This window comes from Benincasa hispida, chromosome 2 (assembly GCF_027475165.1).
Source record: "Benincasa hispida cultivar pf3 chromosome 2, pf3_genome.v1.1, whole genome shotgun sequence".
Lineage (NCBI taxonomy): Eukaryota > Viridiplantae > Streptophyta > Magnoliopsida > Cucurbitales > Cucurbitaceae > Benincasa > Benincasa hispida.
In genome coordinates, this window is record NC_143479.1 from 7,611,655 (window position 1) to 7,621,905 (window position 10,251).

Below are 10,251 nucleotides of genomic sequence, written 5' to 3' on the forward strand. Positions count from 1 at the left end.
TGGGAGGGGGGAGGGGGGTCGATGGATAATTAGAATTGCATAAAGTAAAGTGCAAGGAAATAAAAGATAGAAGTGAAATTAATCGAGATGTCTTAGCTTAGAGGAATGGATTTACCTAATGTAGTTTAGATCATTGACCCAATTTATGACTTAAACTTCTTGTTTATGCTTAGCCCAATTGATTGGAATTCCAACCAATGATCCTAGTTATCTAATTAATCAAAATTCATATAAAACGAATCTACTCCATACAAATTAACGAATTGCATTAAGTTCAAGGGATTACGCTAAGATGAGTGTTTAACTTCCAACGTCTAATTAAACAATCAATACGATTTTTCTCTAGGTTGCTAGGAGCAGTCCTTTTTGCCTAACTAACCTATTTCTTCCAATGTGATTAACCTATAAATATGTGTCAGATATTACAAGGTAATCACAAAGCATTAGAATCACACAATAAAATTATTAGACGTCAATCAACAATTAAAATCATGCAATTCATAAATACAAATTCGGATCAAAACCCATAAACAAGTTTATATACATCATTAAATTGAAATCTCATAAAATTTCATCGAGTTCCTCCAAATCCCTAAACTAAGAGACCAAAACCTTACTTTCTCATGGAGGATGAGAAGCTATAATTAGGCATCTACTCGATAAATTACTAAAGATACAGAAAATTGAAGGAAAGGAAGAAGGATGAAGTTTAACTTTGGCCTCCAAAGTTCAACATGTTTTGACCTAGGGCCGAGGATGAGTACTTATAGAAATCCTTGCGGCGTTGCAACGTTGGCATTGTGAAACTTCGGAATGTTGCAACGTTGCACATTCTGCCTTAGAGCATTTGGCTAGCGTTGCAACCCTGTGACAGTGGCAGTTTCATAATTTTCACTCTTTTGAAGCCTGACTGCTCAAATCATCTTCAAATTGCTTCAAATTAGTCCCGTTTGACTCTGATTTCTTGGTTCTACCTCCTCGGTGCATGATACCTACAAACTAAGACAATAAACACATAAAATCTATTAACGAGCCTAAATTAAGTTAAGAATAATAGCTCTTTTTGAGAGCTATCAGGAATACATTAAGAAACTCCTGCACTACAGGTATGTCCTCAGGCTTCAACTTGTTATCCTGTGATACAACCACATGTGCCAAATAGGAAACACATCCTTTGCTCAACAACTTCCTAGCTTTCACTGTTGATATCAAACTGCTAGGGAGAAGTCTTTTACTTCCCACAAACAATAATTCCGACTCTCTTGATCTTTCAAATACTACTTCTTTCTTAAAACAATTAATAGAGGCATGATATTTGTTCAGAAAATCCATGCCTAAAATAGCATCAAACTCAAGTAATTCTAATGGGATCAAGTCAACCCATAAACTCTGGTAGTCAATGACTACCTCACAATTCTTATAGTACTTATGCACCACTAGAACATCTCTAAGAGGCGTAGAAATAAACAAGTCCTTAGGCATCCTTTCAATCATCCTATCTATATGTGATGCAAACATGCTAGATATGAATGAATGTGTAGCACCAGGATCTAATAATACATAAGCAGACTGGTTACATAGAGTTACTTTACCAGTCACAACATCTGGTGCCTCGTCCACCTCCTGGTGGGTCACTACAAACACTCTATCCTGTTGCTAAGGTCGTCCTATTATTCCCTTCTGTTTTGCTCCACTAGAACCCTCACCTCTAGCGCTGGTTGTCTTTGACTGCTCCATTGTCTGAGAAGTCGTCTTTCGCTCAACCTAAGCTTCACGAACTAACTGTGGACATTCCCTTTTAAAACGACCTGTCTGTCCTCACTGGAAATAGATGTTCCTTCCATTATAACACATTCTTAGATGACGCTTACCACAGTTCACCCGTGAGGGTTTCTCACTTGTACTAGCTACCGACTCGCCAACACGTCCAAATTCTGATCTATTTACTGTACCAGCTACAGGTCTCGACCTTTTCTCACTCACACTCTACTGGCTTATAGCTTCTTATATTTTCATGCTGACTATCCAGAGAAATGAGGTCTAAAACTCTTACCTTTCGATTCTACTGGAACTCTCTATTACTCTTCTTTTCCACTTTATCCCTGATCAACATCGGCTAGGCTTCTCTCAACTCTAATGGCTGTCTCCACTAGCTAAGTGAAATCCATCCAGTTAGTTGTAGAAGTGACTGGGGTACGGATTTCCTTTTTTAAGTCATTCTCGAACCTTCGGCATCTATATTTTTTTTCTGCTATGATCGAAAGAGTATACTACGACAACTCTGTGAACTTCTGCTCATATTCAATAATCGTCATTGATCCTTGAACTAATTTGAGAAACTGATCTCTCTTAGCTTCTCTGAAGGAGCTAGGATAATACTTATCTTAAAAAACTTTTTAAAACACCGACCAGGTTATAACCTCTGATCGATTCCTTCTAGCGTCTAGGATCTTCCACCATTTCTCGATTCTTTTCTATAATAGAAACATCATTAATCTAACCTTACGGTCATTAGGACATCTCATTACATTAAAGCACTTCTCAATCATATCTAGCCAGACCTCAACATCTGCTGGATCTGTGGCTTCTTCGAACGTTGTCGCACCTAAGGCTTTAAGCTTCTCGATGCTATACTTCTTCTCTGGGTCTGCCTACATGGATCTTACACTTGCTGCCAACCTCTAGACGATTCTGTCAAACACTCTTTCCTCTAGCTGAGGATCTGCTCCCATCTGCCGGGTATTCGACCCACTATCTGAAGTCGTTTCCTGTATTACTGGATTTTTACCTTTCCTCTTACTTGAATCTGGATCCCTTCTAACCTCAGAATTTCTAACAATAGGGTCAGGGTCCTCGTTTGCCGTCTGCTTGCTCTGCATGCCACTTCTTCTTGGCATCCGTACCTAATTATAAAGTACATATGTTAGGGATTCACATTATGGACCTAAACTAATGCATGAACTATCTCTATTTTTTCCAAAATCTCTATGCTCTGATACCAACTTGTCACACCCCCTCTTAGATTACTCTCTTAATCTAGAAGAGAATGTGACGACAGTAGTTACTAACCCTTTTGTGGCACTTACTGTCTAACCATTATCCTTAACCTACTTAGTAATCCCTTGAATACTTAATAATAGTTGAAGAAACTTAATCTTAGATAACTCATCTAGGGTTAAGCATACAACATAATTACATTGTTAACAATACAGAGTTCAATGGGTTCTGATAGCTAGCCCTTGTCCTTAACATGTTCAACACATATGTACAAGTATTTGCAAGTAGATACTTTTCTGAAAACCATAGTTTTGAGTGGCAGAGCAATGGTGCAGTTAACCTTTGGGGAATTGACCACTACCTGAGGAAGAAAACATTTAAAACGATTAAGCTACTAGTCTAGTGAGTGACTAATAAATCATAAACATCATGCTGTAAAACTGGAAAACTGCCAAGCAAACTCATATTTAAAACTTTCAAACATAACATAGCTTAACATAATCCTTAGTTGAGAGAGAATCCTCTTGTTCAATCCCTCAACATAAACTTAACTGGTGTGGAGTATTCTCAACACAATCAACGTCAATTCTATCTGCGCACATGGTTATATCTAAGTACCTTCTCATTGTCCTTCAGTATCGGGTTCTAATAATCATCATATAACTTATAGTTTGAAGTAAATCATACTTTAAAAGCATAGTATCATAAACCATATGCTTAAACATATTTACTATTAAGCATCAACTTCCAATGCATGCTTCTTATAAAATAAGTATAAAAATACTTAGGTCATGCTTTATAAACTTCTTTAAACTAGCATGCATTAATGGCTTCATGAAATTTAGTTGGCTTGGAAATCATCTTAAACATTCTTTTAATAGGGTTCGGGGTTTGCAACTTTTCAATAACGTGGTCTAAGTACGTAAATATGTTGAAGTAATGTCAATTATAGCTGAAAAATTGGAGGTTGGAATGTAGATTTGTAATGGGTTGTAATCCCAAGCCCACGTTTGTATTGAAGCCTTTGGGCTCAGTTAGAAGTTCCTATTATACCTTGGGAAATTGGGTTTATAGCACAAATTATATTTTAATTATGGCAAAGGCCACATATGAATTCATTTTTTTGTTAATCTTAAAATACCCTTAATAGCTTCTTTAATTGCACTTTAATCCAACTGCATTAATTATAGAAAAATTATTTCAAATGGTAAAACTGTTGAAAATATTTACAAGATAAAGTAAAATTTTAAAACTATCAATGATAGACGTTGATAGACATAGACTTCTATCAATGTCAACTTTTGTTATATTTTATAAATATTTTGATTAATTTTTCTATATTAAACAACACATAATTATATTATAATTAATTTATCAAATCCATAATTCGAGCTCAAAAGGCATGCAAAAGAGAACTCATTTTCTGTTGATCTTAAAATGCCCTTTATAGCTTCTCTAATTGTAGTGTAATTAATCCAACATCTTCATTAATTATATTGTAATTAATTTAGTAATTCATAATTCAGTCTATTTATTTCCTTTCAAGACATTCAATTAAATTTCTTTTTCCCAGCCAATATTTTGGTATAATTTTGTTTCTTAATTTAAAAACTTTTCAAATTTGTATTTATATTCAAAGGTGGATTTGAATTTTCAAGTCTCATATTATATATTACTTTTCCTAAATACTATTTTTTTTTAATATATCCTATTTTCTACTAATCCAAACTAAATCATACAATTTTTAAATAGTTTTTATCATTATCTTTGTTATAATTTTGTTTTAACATGCAATATAATCTTTTTACCGATTCTTCTTATTTTTAAATTTGAAATCATCGTTATCTTTATTTTAGTTTGGTTTTAAACAAGAAATATATAGGGTTTAGTTCATCTATACCAACGAAATTAGCCTAAAAAAATATTAATTATGAGTAAAAAATGTATAGACAAATTAGTTAAATGAACCTAAAAACAATGTGTATAGAAACTATTAAATAAAATCATGACATTTGTACTTTGGTTAAAACCAACCTAGGAATTGAAAATGAATAACCAACTCATCAAATAGAAGAGAAAAATGATAAAAATTCCAGTCCAAATCAAACCAAGAAACAGAGTTCCTTCAGTGAACCTGTAAATCATAACATGTTCATAACTCTCCCCTGGCTTCACAATCTGCGAAGGAAAATTAGTATGATTCACGGAATCTGGGAACCCCTGAGTTTCCAAGCAAAGCCCTACGTATTCCTTATACACAACCCCATCTTTCCCTTTCACATCCTTCAACTAATTTGCCGTATAAAATTGAACTCCCAGCTGATTACTCCATAGCTCCATCTTCCTCCCCGAAATTCTCCCTGTAACCTCCGCCACTTTCTTCAAATGCTCACTCCCGGTGTCGTCCACCACGTAATTGATGTCGTATCCACCTGCTACGCTCTTGATCTGCGAACCGATCTCTCGTGGGGTTGAGAAATCGAAAGGGGTTCTAGCCATTGGCACGATTTCACCGGTGGGGATGAGCTCGATGTCGACAGGAGTTATGCTTGAGGCGAAGAGTTTGATTTTGTGAGATACAATGTCGCCGCTTGAATGGCCGTCTAAATTCCAGTAAGAGTGTTGGGCCAGGTTTACTGGGGTTGGTTTGTTTATGGATTTTGCTTCCATTTTTACTCCTAATTTGTTTGTTTCTATGAACATGTAAGTTACTGAAACTCGAAGATCGCCGGGAAACCCTGTTTACACAAAAACCAAACAAAACCCTCCATTTATTCATTGTAATCCTTTAATTTAGGGTTTAAGATTTATGGTTTAGAGTCCGACCTTGTTCGCCATCGAAACTGTCGTGGGTGAATGTAATGTGGCTGTCCTTCACATAACTCTCCACCTTCCATATCACATCTCCGAACCCTTCCTTCCCACCTTCATAGTCAAATAAAAAATGCTTAAAAAATCTCAATATAAAATCAATTTTCTTAGCATTTTGTTTGCTTTTAAATGTTCATAAATTTGAGTTGACTACTTATTAAGTAATGTAAACAATTTGAGTCATTTGGAGTTCTCAAATCCCAGTCCCAAGAGAGAGAAGCACATGTCATTACAGGGCAATTAATAGGTGACAGTAGGAGTTTAACCAGAAAATAGATAACGATGAATAGGTGACAATACAAGTTAACTAGTGAATAGATGTCGGTCAAAAGGTTTCAGTAGTACTTAACTATATTTAATTGGGCCATATAAATCAAATGTAGTGTCATATGCTATGAAAAAGATGAATCCACAATTAGAAAGGAAAACGTTGGGGGAGAGAGAAGGGAAGAAAAAAGTGTCTAGATAGATGAAATATACCATGGAGCAAGTTCCTTCCATCATTAGGAGTGAGTTTATAAAAAACACCATCGATACCAAATTGAGCTCCTCCAATTCTATTTGCTACACGTCCAACAATGTTTCCAAAGTAGGTAGTATCATTCAAAACAAATGCATAAACAAATCATACCCTTTTATTCATTTTTCTCTTTTATACCAGAAAATCACAACAAAAAACGCAATTATCTCACTCGAAAGTTATCAATTGAAGGGAAAGAAAGAACAATATCATCCAACTTCCCCAAAACAAATAACCAAAAAGAAATTTAGAACTATATCATAATATGTTGAATGCAAATATAAATGGGTAATGTTAAGAAAAACAAAAATAGAACAAACCATTTTTATGAGTGAGAATAACAGAGAGAATGGTAGCACCATAATTGGTAAATTTAATAAAAAAATCTCCCCTTCTCAATCATAAACTCCCACTTCATTTCCATTAGCAAATCCAATGACTGCAACCACTAAGAGAAAGATCAATGGAAGAACTTTGGCCATTTTGAAGAATAGAACAATGTGTCTTGATGGGTTAAATTTAAACTCAAAGGATATTTATGTAGCTAGATAGAGAGATGCATCTAATTTTGAGAGAAGGAGAAGATAAAGTTTGTTGATTTTCTTAACCATTTTGTAGATTTGGGATAGAAACAAAATCAAGTTTGAGTTTTTATTTTTCAAATGGGTTTTCTTTTTTTTGGTTGAAATTTGAATCTACTTTGACCTATTCTTTCTCGCTTTTTTATTCAGTTTGTATTTGCCATATATGTTTTAACTAAAAGCCAGAAAAGATAAAACATTTGCCATAAATGAAATTGGGATGTGCCTGATGTTTTATTAATATCCCTAGTTTAGTTGGACTTTATCTTAAGTTATATACATAAATTGTTGTTATAAGAACTTGAGATATGATTTTTTTTCTACTTTTTCTATTTTCTTTCTTTGCTTCAATGTTTCGGAATATGATATCTAAGATATGAACATGGTATCTAAGATACGATTTTAAATTCTAGGAAACTTTTAAAGACCCTCTGAAAAAATCAAAATCAAGATCTTGAAAATGATAAATGAGTAAAACCTAACAATATAACTCAACAATTGATCGACATATATTTCGTTGGCCTTCAACTAATAGGTTAATATTATGGCATATTAGACACAAAATTAAAAGCTCATAAACTTATAAAAACACTTTAAAACTTGAGGAATTATTCAATACAACTCTAGTTTAGGAACTTGTAATTTAACCTTTTAACACATGACTAAATGAGATTAGAACCCACGTTTAAAATCTTGATATCGACGGAAATATCAAAGTCTCAGTTTTTTTAAAATGTTGATACATATTTATGGAAAGTTATAATAATAAATTATTTCTTTTAAGTACAATAGGCGTAGGAGAATTTGAACCACATATCTCATGGTCAATAACGCTATCGTATTATGCTAGTTTTGGCATAATAACAAAATTTTAAAAACAATAAATTAGTAAATAAATATTGTATATTTTTTAAACAAGTTAAATGTTTATTATTGATTTTATATTCATATTAGTGGTATTTTGTTACGTCTCAATTTGAAATTAGGTGATAAAGTAATTTTCTATCAAACTCTAAAGTCATTTTGTGATCAAGATTTTAGTCGTTCAGTATTTTGGCACGTTGGTTGTTAACATTTTACTTCACCTTCATTTTGCTTAACACATTCTAGATACAATTTAAAAAAAAGTTAACAAAATTTTAATAGTAGAGACCAAAATAAACATTTTTTAAAAGTTCAAAAACTAAAATAATCATTTTTGAAAGTTTAGGGACAAAAAAGAACAACGTTCAAAGTTTAGGGATCAAAATAGGATTTAAACCATTTTTTAATGTTTCATCAAATTTTTTACTATATAATGAAAATGTCAATGTCATACTCATAGAAATGTGAAAATATCATAGATATCAATGAAAATTTATACTATATTTTTTTTTAAGTTAGAAACAATTGATTAACTCGAACAACAGAAACCAAATATAATTTTATGATATAGCTATTGATTGACATGAATACTTGATTTAGATATTGATTGAATATATAATCAAGAATAATAATTGTTTACTTATTATTGTTTTACTATATGCTTAAGATGAGCTCAATTAACATTTAGGAGTGAGAGATTCCAATCTTCCAATCTAAAAATGATTGATAATTTCAATAGTATATATGAAGAAAAGATAGAGAATGATACACTAATATTTTATTTCCTCCATGCTATCTAAACCAACATATATCAAATATTACAAAAATGTAAATGATGTTTAACCAACAGGCAAAGGAATAATTATAAATGCGTAGAAGTATACTAAGTTCTTAGAGAATCTGACGTATATTCAAACATAGAGATAAAAGACAAATGTAATAGTGGAATGAAAATAGAGAGAAATAAGGATCATGAAAGAACATTGAATGCTTGAGCTCCTCCAGCAACCTTAATAAAGACATCCTCCAATGTTGTGTCAGCAAGCCCCCAAGCAAAGACTATAAACCCACTCTTTGCATTCTCCACCAATTGAAACATGTCGCCTATGCAGACCTTGTGTTTTGGCAGTTTGAACTTCTGTGTTCCTGAGATGTGGTAGATCTTGCTAGCACCAGGACAGATATTCTTCACCATGTTCTCGACGTCGTCATCGTGATTTGCGGATGTAGTCATTGTGAATACATAAGATCCTCCAAACCTACCTTTGAGTTGTAAAACACAATTTAAGTATTGTCATGAAATTGACAAATAAAGAAAGCGAGAAAACATAAACAGTAAAGATCGATACATAAATTTATAGAAACATCGTGTTTTTGAATTGGGATTGAGAAAATCATAGAATTGATTTATAGAAACATTAAGGCCGGACATTCAATTAAGGGAATTTAGGAGAAATGCTTTTGAAGACCAAATTCTTCAAGAACCTCCGTGAAAATCCTCTGCACGATCAGGAAAAAAAAATGAATGGCAAGATACTACCAAAAAGACTTTCCCGCTATGACTTCAACACGGAATTGGATTGTGGGATCCAAGTTGTTTACCGTGAATTACTTCTTTTGAATTTGAGAGAGAATACAGATAGATGTGTTTTAGAGAGTGAGAGCTTTTTAGAACCAATTGATTATGTGTTTTTATATATTTCACACAAAAACCAACATGAAGGAAAAAGTAACCCCTCACCCCACTTTCCACTCTCTTGCATAAGGAGTTATTTTATTTTAATTAATTAATAAATTAAATTAATAAATATATATTAAATCACATTTAATATATATTTATTAATATATAATAAATAATTAAATAAATATTAATTAATTAACCATGAATTAATTAATAAAATACCTCATATTTACTAATAATGCATTCAAACCATATAAAATGCATATTTCTCTCTTAACCTATAATCTTTAATATCAATCCAATTCACATTAAATTTTACTATATAGTTTTAATATGAATTCAATTCATATTAATTTAATACTTGAATCTGATTCAAATATTATTATCTCATATTATATAGTTTTAATTATAAATGATATTTATAATTAACTATATAGTATAATGAATCATTATACATCATACTCTATATTAATCCTTATTAATATAAAATTTCCTTAAATAATTTAAACAATTCAAATTATTCCAAAATTAATTGATCCTTGTTTTATTCATAGTGAGCTAGCACGAGACCTGATAGACCTACAGATTAGAAGCTCCAATAATTCGAAATTAAATTAATTAAACTCTTTAATTAACTTAATTAACATTCATTTTTTGTGTCACTCCACTAAAAACTCACAGCTGTACTCTTTGCACTCTAAATATATTTTTGTATCTATGGATATAACCAGTCATCA

The 10,251-nt window shown here is 32.3% G+C and overlaps 1 long non-coding RNA gene and 1 pseudogene across 1 annotated transcript; both read right to left on the minus strand.

Moving 5' to 3' along the window:
• Positions 1 to 5,031: 5,031 nt before the first annotated feature.
• On the minus strand, positions 5,032 to 6,870 carry LOC150037621 (uncharacterized; annotated as a pseudogene).
• Positions 6,871 to 8,589: 1,719 nt separating this feature from the next.
• On the minus strand, positions 8,590 to 9,552 carry LOC150037622 (uncharacterized). Its single transcript, XR_016527956.1, has 2 exons — positions 9,436 to 9,552; positions 8,590 to 9,096 (listed from the first exon to the last, which is right to left on the minus strand). It is a non-coding gene; the product is annotated as an uncharacterized LOC150037622 (long non-coding RNA).
• Positions 9,553 to 10,251: the final 699 nt, after the last annotated feature.